We start from the raw sequence: 13251 nt of genomic DNA on the forward strand, positions 1-13251 counted from the left end.
CGAGTTTACTATGTCCAGGTTATAAGATTAACTGAGCAAAATTCAATTTAGTTTTGACAAATATATATTTAACAAGATTTCCTTTTCACAAGTATTCCTTAAAGTAATGGATGTGGATATTATGACAGGAGAAAAATTTTCGTCAATCTAGGTGGCAATATCCCCTCACATTTATTAGTCAGGCCGTTTATCCAGTAGGAGGGGAGAGGATGTAATAAAGGAGGGGGATGGGGGAGATCGTTATTTTAGCCCGCTACAGAGTTAACTTTCTTATAGAACATGAAAATCTGGTGTAAGATCCAAGTAATAATAAATCCATTATATGCAGGGGAAGTACAATAGGATATACTTTTTTTTCACTTTTACAAATAAAACAAGTAAATATCAAGTTTGGTTCAACGGCAACGGATTGATCTAACCGTTATACATGAAATTTGGGGGAGGATTTAGGTAGGGAGGGTAAATTACGCTGGTACCCAATGTTTTGTAACCACGTTGGTTGGTTCAAAAACTTTGGGTAATTTTAGTGAATTTTGATTTATTAGTTCAAAACTAGATGCGTTCTAACTTTTCAATCAGTTTGTAATCTAAAGTATATTAAGATACTTTTGATTATCTTCAATGAGATTGTAAATTAATTTATCGTTCATTGTCTTTAGATCCCTAGACCGAATAGAATAAAGAAGTGCTGAAATCAAAGCAGATAAAGTATAGAATAGAATCCAGGTAGAAGATTCTGCCTAGCTAGCCTGAAGTAAAATTGGAATATTTGAAAGACCAAAATGGCTATAACATGATTTCAGTAGTTATTCAGAAAAAATATTCCAAATAAATTCCTTTTGCAATAATTTACTAAAAGTCATGTAGCCAAGCTTCCAGCTTTCTCTTCCAGGGAGTAAGGGAGGGGACAATGGGCAATTAATTCAATATAAGAGTTATCAAAGAAAGGGCATGAAATCCAGTTTAATCCAATAAATTTGTAGGAAATTATAAAGGGATTGTTAATTGAATAATAGATTTTCATAGTGTCATGTAAAGTGAAATCACAACTTGTTTTTGATGAAATATATTGAGGTTTTTTGGTGTGATTTTTATATTAAAAGATTATTGGACCCGGCCAGCTGCTAGCAAGAATATGACTGCCCCTTTTTATTCTGTTTATTTCCCTTGCCCCTTGCCCCCACCTCCCTTCTCCTTTCTCCCCGTCTGCTACATTCCAAACTAACACAAGGAGTGTTTATTTCCCTTCCCCCCACTTCCCTTATCCCTTCTCCCCGTCTGCAATATTCAAAACATACATAACGAGTAGCGGCATTCTATGCGCAAGTCCCCAAACTCAGTCAGAAACTGCTAAATTCTTGCACATTCCCTTTAAGCCAATCCCCAAAGTCTGAGACTCCTAAAAATTAAATATTCGATCCATTGTCCCCTCCCTTACTCCCTGTTTCTCTTCCCTATTCACAATAGATTAAAAATGAATTTGATGTGCATTTTAAGCCTTAAAAACTAGGTTGCGCTCTTATATATGTTTTTAAACAGCTGATTTATACATGATAGCAACTACATCCATACATTAACTTGTGGTAGGGAGGGAGAGGGGAGGAAGAGGCTGTACCCATTTAACTGACCCTTGAAAATTACAAATGTGGTCAATTGTACTTACCAAAATTAAAACAACATGATGTTAAGTGACTTTTCAGCTTTGTCTAATACGGCCAGGCAGCTAATGCTGTCTCCACTTCAATAAGAGGTGTGTATCAGAGGTGTTAATATCAATTAGATACTTATGTTTATGGGTAAATATTTACCTTCTGATTACAGAGAATTATTCTAAATTGTTCTAAAGTCAAGCATGTTACACTACTTTACTAAATTTTAAATCATGAAGATCGAAAAATTTTTAACAGTATATATTAGATTTTGATACAAATTAAATTTTTATAATTTTGTCCAACTAGTCATTGTGATTTGTACTTTAGCATAATTGTCTTTACTGCGCAAGTCAAAGATTCCTTCAAATTTCCCAGAAATATTTAGGGTTTTCATTTCTATTCCTCCTTATTCTATGGTTGAAATCTTTCCATTTGATAGCTTTTGTGGGTTACACTTTCTCCACAACCCCCTCCCCCCCCCCCTCAAATACAAAAAATATGGCGCTCATATTTTTCTTAATATCTCAAATGGCTTTGCTATTATTGGTTATAATCATTCTTGTGTTTATTTAAGCTGTCCTATAACGGTTGCATGGGAAAGCAATGTTTATTAATCAACCCCCCCCCCCTCTCCACTCCACACTACAACATAAGAATAGTCTAAGAACCACCTAGGTCAAATAAAGCAATCTGTACAACCGTTTACAAGATCTTTAAAAACACGCATATATACAAAATTTACTTTATTATGACGATTAAAATATATATATTTTTTTTTATTTTTTACTAAAATTATCCAAACGCATGCATGAGAAAGCAATGTATATTAGAAACCCAACCATAACCATTCCCTTTATATGCTAACCCCCTCCCCCCCATCGCCTTTTTAGTCGTGATAAATGATTAAGCATAAACGCATACACACAAACACATATGTTAAAAAGGCGCTTTTAAAAAATCTCTGTTTTTTTAAAGCACACTCCAAGTTTTTCACTTATAATATTTCAGATGTTTTCAATTTATCAATCCCATGAAGTACTTTGTTTTTGTTGTCTGAAGCTTTGGATTCAATAACTACTGAACCGATAGATTTCTTCATTAAATTGCACCTTCAAATAGGTCCTAGGAAGGTTTTAGGCTTTTAATTTTCGGAGCCTTGGGATAGTTTTTTTTTCTTTTTTCCTTACTACTTCAAATTCAGAGCTTCTAGATGCTAGGGGCGCAGCAAGTTTTTATTTGTCTGAAGCTAAAGATCTCATAAATTGCACGTCTGAATTGGTTTTACTTTTCATGAAAACTATATAAATGCGGGGTTGGGGGCGGAAGGCACCTTTCCCGCCGTCACATAGAGACTAGGGGCGAAGCAACTAATTATTCTATAAATTCATTAATTGATTATAAAAGCTTACACATCTGAGCTGGATCTTTAAATCATTTCAATGGTGCGCTAAATCAACCCACGCAGAATTTCAGCCAATCACAGCGGCGCATTTCGTAAATTAAATCATTTTAATGGTGCGCGGGGTGATTTATCGCACCATTGAAATGATTAAAAGATCCAGCTCAGTATGACCCAAATTTCTGGAGACTCCTTTTAAGTAAAATTGATCCCAGTGAAAGTTTCATATGTTATTTCAAAACAAATATTTTTCTTGAATAGCAAAAAATAAACCATATTTTTTTCTTTTGATTAGTTAGGATAGGTTAGAAAAAATAGCTCAAAAGTATTTTTTATTAAGTATTAATCAAACAAACAAAAAATACAGAGCAGCTTAGCTCCAAAAATAAATTTTTGCTATCTAAATTTTTCGTAATTATTTTAAACGCCAAAAAAAACTTTAAATACGCAAGTCATTATATAAAAAAGAACGATGTAAATAAACCATTCATAAGCTTTATTTTAGATTAAATGTTAACATTACATTCTTATGTGATATTCGTGAAAAAATAATACAGTTTTTATTAAAATTAGTGACAAATTATCAACTGTAATTTATCAGGAACAATTTTATTGTTTGTTTGTGATTATTTAATTTAATGTACATGCTCTTTTTTACTATAAGATTATTTCATTTTAATTATACAGTTAATTATACACTTCGCATTGTCTTACAGACAGCTTTCTGCAGATATTAAAACGAAAAATTATAAGATAAAGCTTGTATTAATTTTGTAAATTTTATTTTTATATTTGAAGAAAATTGTCTGTAAATTGATGCCATAAATGATGTAGAACCGGTTCTAAACCTGCAGATTTTGATCTGTTTCAAAGCCAAATAGAACAAAAAATGTTTTTAATCATTCGATAAAATAATGTCTAGCTGCCTCTGGTAATTTATTGTCATAAATATTACTTTAGCATTCCGCAGCTTGAAAACAAAAAGACTGCTGAATCTTAAACATAAAAAAGCCGTCTGCGTCTGGCTGGCTACTGTTGGCAGCTGCGGCTTATCAATAAAATATGTTAAACGGCTTGTCAATAGAATGCTTTTAGCTGCTGAATTTTCAGATTAAAATGACAGCAAATAAATTCTCATTTTTACAGGAAATTTAATAGCAAACAATTAATTAAATGTAGTGACAAGAATGATTATGTTAATAGGTAGCGTAGTGTATTTTAAACGGACGTTTTATTGTAGCGGCCCTTAGAGAAAGCGACCATACAAAAAATAGATTATTTAATTTATCCTCGTTTAAATAATACAATTGTTCAAACTTTTATAAGAATTTGAAAGAGAAATATTTGCTCCTGATTTGTTTGAGTTCAAGTTCCTACTTGTATGTGGAATAATGATAGTTATGTCGACAAGTAGCATAGCCATCCTCATACTAAAGTAACAGGATGTCTGTTTGTCTGTATGTTTGTACCGAGGGATCTCGCTAACCGCTGAACCGATCGGGTTCTCATTGGTCCCAAAAACCATGATTTTATCCATATAATGAGTCTAAAGTTTGGTAGCCATGATTTCATCCATCCGGTCATTCTAATATTTGGTAACCATGATTTTATCCATCCGGTCATTCTAATATTTGGTAACCATGATTTTATCCATCCAATCAATCTAAAATGAAAGAGTTGTAAAAGAGAGAAAAACTTGTAGCAATTGGTTATCATACAAAACAATATATAATATTCTGTTCTATTTATATTGTGAATTATAAAACTGCTTACATTCATTAACATTGACTCATTTTAGATCAATAGGATAATTTTAACATGCCTAAATAATCGAAAAGAGCTGACCGTTACGTACAGACAGAAGTACATACCCTTGTTATAAATAAGCTTTGCTTTTTAAAAGGAAGAGGCACAAAAAAAATTCGAGCAAAAAAAATTACTTTTCCCCCCCAATTTTTTTTTTGACAGACGGACATACACACAAACGGTTTCTTTAAAAAATAATATAGTAGCTTCGCTACAAAAAAAAATATAGCTAAATAAAAGAAACATCTTTGAAATGTTTAAATTGATTCCAAGTTTTGAATCCAAGTTTTGGTATATCAATAAACTAAAACTACAACTATCTGATAAGAAAAATAGCATAGCTCATATAGATAAGTTTTGAATATTAGATAGAATTCTATATGTCTATTAAAATATACAAATAAGTTGAAGTATAGACAGATGGATAGTTTAATGAATAAATGAATAGATATGTAAATTGTAAGTAGATAAATGGATGAAATAATTGATAGATAAAGGGTGTGCAAAAAAAATGCGGACCTTTTTAAAATTTAGATTGCGCGGCTTGTGTTAATAGTAGAAAAACGTTATGCATACCATTAGAACCGCTATGAAGTCTATTTTTTGGAAATATGAAAACGATTCCTGTGCTACGTATAATTTCTGAGCTATGTGGTAGAATGTCCCAACTGACTTAAAACTTGACTTGCGAGTAAATCATTAAAGATGAAATTTTTCCACTTTTCTCACATTTATCAATACAGCTCCTAAACTAAAAATAGCACAAAAATCGTACTTATATTTCCAAAAAAATAGAGCTTATGACGGTTCTAACGACATACATTTTTCTACTATTCACACAAGCCGAGCAGTTTAAATTTTGTCCGCATTTTTGCACACACTTTTTTTTTCTTTGATGATTTACTCGCAAGTCAAGTTTTAAGTCAGTTGGGACATTCTTCTACGTAGCTCCTAAACTATAAGTAACACAGTAGTGAATCTTATATTTCTATAAAATAGACTTCATAGCGGTTTTAACGGTATGCATAACGTTGTTCTACTATTAACACAAGCCGCGCAATTTGAATTTTAAAAAGGTACATATTTTTTTATATACTTAAATCTTTAATGATTTACTCGCAAGTCAAGTTTTACGGCAGTTGGGACATTTTACCACATCGCTCCTAAACTATACGTAGCACAGGAATCGTTTTTATATTTCCAAAATATAGACTTCATAACGGTTCTAATGGTATGCATAATTTTTTTCTACTATTAACACAAGCCGCGCAATCAAAATTTTAAAAAGGTCCGCATTTTTTTTTGCATACCCTTTAGTTTGAGCTCGTCACAAGATTGGACTGAATTGGTTATTTTCAATAAGGTTGGGTCAGGTTTTTTTGTGCTAATTTACGGAAAGGAATGTAGTCTGCAAAAAATAGGAAAAATCAATACAAAAGTTTAAAAATATCAAATTTGATAAAAAAAAGATGAATACGTAAACTAATAACTAATTAGATTATTCCTTAAAAGTGAAACAACATTTTATCTTTAATTTTTATTTTCTTTTACTCAGAGTTTCATGCTTCTGCTATCATCAGAAAGATACTATTTTTAATTTAAATTATTATATATTATGTAGATAGATAAATCGATAGATGCAAACCATTGTTAGATAGATAGATAAATAGAAGAAAAAAAGGATGCATTTGTGAACTTTTACTCTTCTTTAATTAGGTCTCCTTTTAATTGTCCTTGGTACTTAATTTTTATCAGTACAGCTTCTCTATAATCATTGTCAGTGTGCATCACGGTACATAGGTTTAAGAGGATAAGATAATAGACGATGAATTGATATGCATACTCAATGATGATAAACAAATGACCCTCCTTAGATTATTATACTTGGTTGAAAACCAATCAAAATTCCCTAAAAGTTCTCAAAGTTTATAAGGTAAAGATGGGGTAGTTAAAACACTTTAGGTACTTTAGGTATTACAGCCATTTCTCAAAAGAACCAGGGAGTAAGGGAGGGGACAATGGGCAATTAATTCAATATAAGAGTTATCAAAGAAAGGGCATGAAATCCAGTTTAATCCAATAAATTTGTAGGAAATTATAAAGGGATTGTTAATTGAATAATATATTTCCATAGCGTCATGTAAAGTGAAATCACAACTTGTTTTTGATGAAATATATTGAGGTTTTTTGTTGTGATTTTTATATTAAAAGATTATTGGACCCGGCCAGCTACTAGCAAGAATATGACTGCCCCTTTTTATTCTGTTTATTTCCCTTGCCCCTTGCCCCCACCTCCCTTCTCCCTTCTCCCCGTCTGCTACATTCCAAACTAACACAACGAGTGTTTATTTCCCTTGCCCCCACTTCCCTTATCCCTTCTCCCCGTCTGCAATATTCAAAACATACATAACGAGTAGCGGCATTTCATGCGCAAGTCCCCAAACTTAGTCAGAAACTGCTAAATTCTTGCACATTCCCTTTAAGCTAGTCTCCAAAGTCTGAGACTCCTAAAAATTGAATTTTTGATCCATTGTCCCTTCCCTTACTCCATGCAAAAGAACAGTAATTATTTTAAAATTATTCAACTTCAATTGAAAATCAGAATTATTTTATTTGTTTCAAATATAATAATAGACAAAACATTGATTTTTACGCTACTAACAGTCAAATCATAATTATAGAGAGGCTACGTTCATGTACCTCTAATTTGTGTGTGAGTTTTTTTCTTTGAGGAAGATACTATAAAGTTAGAAAACTGGGGTTTGATAAAATATGTTTGGCTTTTGTGAGTAATCTCTGCAGACTGATGGATGTACTGACATCATCTCAATATTTATATAGTAGCTGCTCTTAAATTTATATTTCTTAAACAATGAAATTAATTATAGAGTAAAAGCAAAGACACACAGAAAACTGTCCCGAATTTGTATTAATTTTGAAGAACAAGACTCCAGTTACGTCATATTTTTCTTTCCCGAAAAAGGGAAGGGGGAAAGAAAAAAAAGGGAAGGGGGTAAGAAAAAAGAGATGGGAGAAAAGGGGGTTTTCCCCATCTCTTTTGAAGAGATTTTCTTCCACCCTTCCCTTTTTCGGGAAAGAAAAATATGACGTCACTGGAGTCTTGTTCCTCAAAATTAATACAAATTCGGGACAGTTTTCTGTGTGTCAAAAGCAAATATTGACGTTTTCTTGTAAGGCCTCTATATATAGTGTTTAATGATGCGCGAAGCTTGCCGAACTTTTTCTCGGTTATAAAATTGATAACATCCACCTGATTTGCCATTGGTGTGTTTTTGAGAGTTTTGGGAATGGGGCGGTGGTTATATTCACTCCAATAAATCTTGGTGGTGCTTATGTCCCTAATTTTGTGACCATTTAGTAAATACTGCTCCCTGTATGTGTTTGGCGATGCATCTTCAAAATATCAGGCAAAATGGGATAAAAAATCAATACAAAAAAAACCTTTTTTTTAATTCTAGGGAGGAAGGTGACAATTGACTTGAACTTATAATTGATCCAATAATTTTGGGGATTTTCTTAATTTTTGATTGAGTTGCAATTACCTAAACCTGATTTCAAAAACCTGGAGTGTTTAAAATCAATATAGAAAAGAGACCATTTTGGATGTAAAATTTATTGCCTTAGTTTACTCTCTTTTTTTTATGGTCGACTGTCTCAAGCCTTAAACCATGAGGGGGGAATGCATTTTTTGGTATTTAAAGGCTTTCATCTGAAAACTTACTTTTTTTCTTATGGAGATTTGCAACCTAACCTATGAAAGTGTCCATATAAATAAAAAATAAAATAATAAACTTTTAGCAAATTGTACTTAAAACAAGTATCCTTATACTAAAGTAACAGGATGTCTGTTTGTCTGTGTGTTTGTGTGTCTGTACCGAAGGATCTCGCTAACCGCTGAACCGATTGGGTTCTCCTTAACAGGGTAGCTTCTCATAGGTCCCGTGAAGGTTTATAACTATTTTAAATTTTTTTACTAAAGTTAAAAATGAGGTGGGGGGCACCCCCCCCAAAAAAAAAATTTTTTTTTTTTTTTAATTTTTCTTTTAAAATCTAAAATAAGAAATTGGGTTATTAAATTCGACTCTCTCCTCCTCAAGTGACCCTAGAGGCCTCTAGGGGCGTAGCCGCTAGTAATTATATATAGGAACATTGGACTGTAAATTGCAATTAACACGTTATCTACACATTTGCTCACAAAACTTTGGGTTCATGTTGAGTTGATTGGTTGGTTCCAAACAAGTTGATACGCAATTATTCAATCAATAATTGAAACACAGAATTTGCTTATTTACTGATTATTATAAGCTTATCCTTTAGAAGTGGTCATCTTTATTTTTTTATCATATCTTACAAACAAAACTAAAAAATAACTGAATTGGCTAATTTTTATTTAAATTTTGCTGGTTGCTTGATTATCCTTACCTAGAGAATAACTTAGGCTGGGGATAAAGAGAGAAATGAGAAAAGGGAATTAGAAAAAAAACACAATAAGAAATAACTATTTGATATAGGAATTAAAAAAATTTTATGCTTGTTGTTGAAACTAAGAAAATAACTGTTTTTTTTTAATCGAATTTGTTTAAATGGAGTAATTAGACAGATGTGGTAATTGGAATAACAGGATGCCAGAAAATTTGGTAAGGTCATCCGGGCAAAAAGCAAAAATAGCTTAACCTGACTTCTATAATTTAGATTCTTTCATTGTTTATAATTAAAATGTTATGATAAAAATAAGAATACATATATTAATGTATTAAGGATTTGTAGAGTTGACTTTTTATTTGGTCCAGGATTATGTTAAACAATAAACCTCCTATCATCAAACTTCTTACAAACAAAAAGAACCCTTTAACTGCAAGACCCTTTCTTAGATCATGGAATTCTATTAGTAAGACATACATAATAACCAATTATAATTTTTAAAAAGTAGACTCGCTTCCTGAGTTGTTTCATAGTGAGATATTTAAAGGAGTAGTATGATAAAAAAAAATTAGAAGGGGTAGTAAAATAGTTAGAATATGAGGAAAAGAAATTATTTTTAAGGGATAAAAAAGTGACAGGATGAGTAACAAAAGTATAATTTTTAATTTTTAAGTATCACGTTAGTAGCTGGATTGAACTATAGGTGTTTGTGTGGGCGTGTGTTTTGTTTGTGCCTAGCAACCATAAACTCGTAAACCACTGCATATTATTTTAATTTTTATTTATATCTAAAGATGCTTGGTAGGCTGGGAGAAGTATTATTAATTCGATTTGGTATTACCACCACCCCCCCCCCCCTCTTTAAAAAAAGCTTAAACGTCATTGGATAAAGCCTGTACCTGGTTGTTAATACGTTTATGTATTCAATAAAAATTCGGAAGCCATTTGACTTGTCGACACCAAAGACTTAGAATAAAGCCATGATTTAAATAAAACATGTTTGTTATTAAATTATTCTTTTAGAAAAATCAACATTTAGTTGCTGCAATTCTTTTTATATTTATTTTAGGTAAAGTATTTTATTTGTGAAGTTACTCTATACTGATAGTTCATTTTGCTTGTCTGTATGTCTGTAACTCCATCTTGAAAATATCTATAATACAAAGTAGCTTAATGTCTGTCCGTCTATCCATCCGTCTGTCCGTTCGTTAGATAGGTACCTATTTCTTTAGAAAGGTTTCCTATTAATGTCCACTGCCGCAAGAACTCCACGGCTCGGGTAACCACATATACGGCGAACAACACAGAGTAATTTGACAAAGAATAACTTTCTTGAAAATATCTATAGCTCTAAGAAAAATTCTGTATAGGAGGGTTGACTTCACCTTACCTCATAGGGCGAAACCCCTTGAGGTTAGGGGCGACACCGCTATAGTGATATATATTGTAAAGTGGCTTATATTGTGGTGCATCATTAAATATAAACTTGATATGTCTTCATGTCTGTTTTTTGTTCTCAAGTTTAATTGAATAAGAAATATAACACCCAGTCAGTCTTACGGACGTACAGAAATACTCTTTTTATTGAGTTGCTTCGTTTCCTTATAATGATTGTTAATTTCAATTATTTTGTATATTTTTAGGAATTAATGTGACACTATATTCTCATAATTTAGGTAAATCTTTTAAAATATATTTTTAATTTATTGCAGTCTACTATAGAGAGTTTTCTGCGGCTATGAAATTACAGAATATAAGATTTTCCTTTTTTTTAGGCTTTAGGGGAGAGATTTTTATTTTTTATTATCTTTACTTTCATTTTATTATTCGTGAAAAATTCTCTTTGGTGCGTTTCGGTACATGATTTTTCACCATGGCTTACAAACAATTATTTTAAGTAAAATAACATTCCGACAATTTGACAGAACAATGTAATGACATACTCTGCTTAACTGTAGAATTAAATATTAATTTTAGAGACATAACGACCATACATAGTCGTATAAAAACTACACTGAATATATTTCTAATTATTTTTATTTTAGTTTATAATAACAATGGTTCTCCAATATATGCTTTTATAAATGAGTTATCAGGTAATCATATCTTATTAGCCCCGCGTCATTTGGATGTGACGGGTTCGAATCTAGGCCCAATCCAAGTAATATTTGCAAATATGTCAGATGCGCGAAATTATCAAAGTAGGGGTAATGCATTGGTTCAAAATAAGAACACTTCATCACCATCACAGTTAGGACTTTTTATACAAATGTCATGCAATTAAAGGATGGGTTGTTTGTTTCATTAAATGTAAGTTGAGTTATAATGATAAAAAAGAATCAAACTTGTTTTAAAAGTTTAAACTACAAAAAAATAAGTGTTACATTTTTTCAAATAAAAAAAAATTCTTTTAGACTTGAAATGTTAAAAGTTGACTAAAAGGTTTAATTTAATGTAAAATATGATATTTAATTCAATTATTTTTTTTTTCAGAATCTGAGTTGCCGTATGTAATACCTAATGTTTGCATAAGGAACAACTATTTTAAAGTTTAATTTCACAATTCCCCCCCCCCCCCCCTATAATTATTTTGTGCTTCCCCTGTTTCATAATGAATTCTCGCCCATAACATAGTTAAAGTAATATGTTGATTCTTTTACCACTTTTTAGTAGCGAAGCTACTCTATAATTCGAAATGTCCGTCCGTCTGTCCGTCTGTCCGTCCGTCTGTCCGTCTGTCCGTCCGTCTAAGACAAAGTGGGGGAAACGTAATTTTCTCGGCTCCTATAAAAGATAGACAGCTGAAATTTTTAGTGAAGATTCTTATAACATATGCCCATCTAATCTATACATTGTTTTGTCCATCCGTCTGTTATTTGGGGTGCTAGATCGATTCCTACATTTTCATGTTTTTCTGATTTTCTCAACTCCTTTTTAAGATAATGGGCTGAAATTTTCAGGGATTGCTTAAATTTACATTTTACATATTCTCCTTAAGTTTTATTACGATTTTTATATTGATAGGGGTGCTAGATCGATTCCTAGATTTTTAGGTTTTCTATTGTTTTCTCAATTCCTATTCAGGATTTGCAGCTGAAATTATCAGGGATTGAATATGCTCATATTCTACATATTTCCATCAAGTTTCATTAAGATTTGTTTATAAATTGTGGTGCTAGATCGATTCCTAGATTTTTAATTTTTCGTCATATAAAAGTTGCGTGATTTTGAAGTTTTCGTAATTTCCCTATTACATTAAATATGCAGGATGACAATGGTATATTGTAAATATATTCATAATATACATTCATAATTTCTAAGCTTCGCTACTTATGGATGCTGTCATCCTTGTTTACTATACCTTTGTTTAGGGACCTTTTTTAATTGAATTCCAAGCTTCAATTTTTAAAGCTAGAATAGATATAGATAGAAAATATGAAAAATTTAGAGGGGTTCATTTTTAGTAGCGAAGCTACTCTATAATTCAAAATGTCCGTCCGTCCGTCTGTCAGTCTGTCCGTCCGTCCGTCTGTCCGTCTGAGACAAAGTGGGGGAAACGTGATTTTCTTGGCCCCTATAAAAGATAGACAGCTGAAATTTTTTGTGAAGATTCTTATAACATATGCCCATCTAATCCATACATTTTTTTGTCCATCTGTCTGTTATTTGGGGTGCTAGATCGATTCCTACATTTTCATGTTTTCCTGATTTTCTCAACTCCTTTTAAAGATAATGAGCTGAAATTTTCAGGGATTGAATAAATTTACATGCTACCTATTTTCCTTAAGTTTTATTACGATTTTCTTATTAATAGGGGTGCTAGATCGATTCCTAGATTTTTAGGTTTTCTATTGTTTTCTCAATTCCTATTCAGGATTTGCGGCTGAAATTATTAGGGATTGAATATGCTCATATTCTACATTTTTTTATCAAGTTTCATTAAGATTTGTT

General features: G+C 31.8%; 1 long non-coding RNA gene across 1 annotated transcript; it reads left to right on the top strand.

Annotated features, from left to right (window-relative positions):
• The first annotated feature begins 10313 nt into the window (after positions 1-10313).
• On the top strand, positions 10314-11833 carry LOC145323995 (uncharacterized). Its single transcript, XR_013881160.1, has 4 exons — positions 10314-10369; positions 10944-10976; positions 11346-11396; positions 11794-11833. It is a non-coding gene; the product is annotated as an uncharacterized LOC145323995 (long non-coding RNA).
• Positions 11834-13251: the final 1418 nt, after the last annotated feature.

The sequence above is a fragment of the Acartia tonsa genome, chromosome 7 (assembly GCF_053477335.1).
Source record: "Acartia tonsa isolate MP-2025a chromosome 7, ASM5347733v1, whole genome shotgun sequence".
In the NCBI taxonomy this organism is placed as follows: Eukaryota; Metazoa; Arthropoda; class Copepoda; order Calanoida; family Acartiidae; genus Acartia; species Acartia tonsa.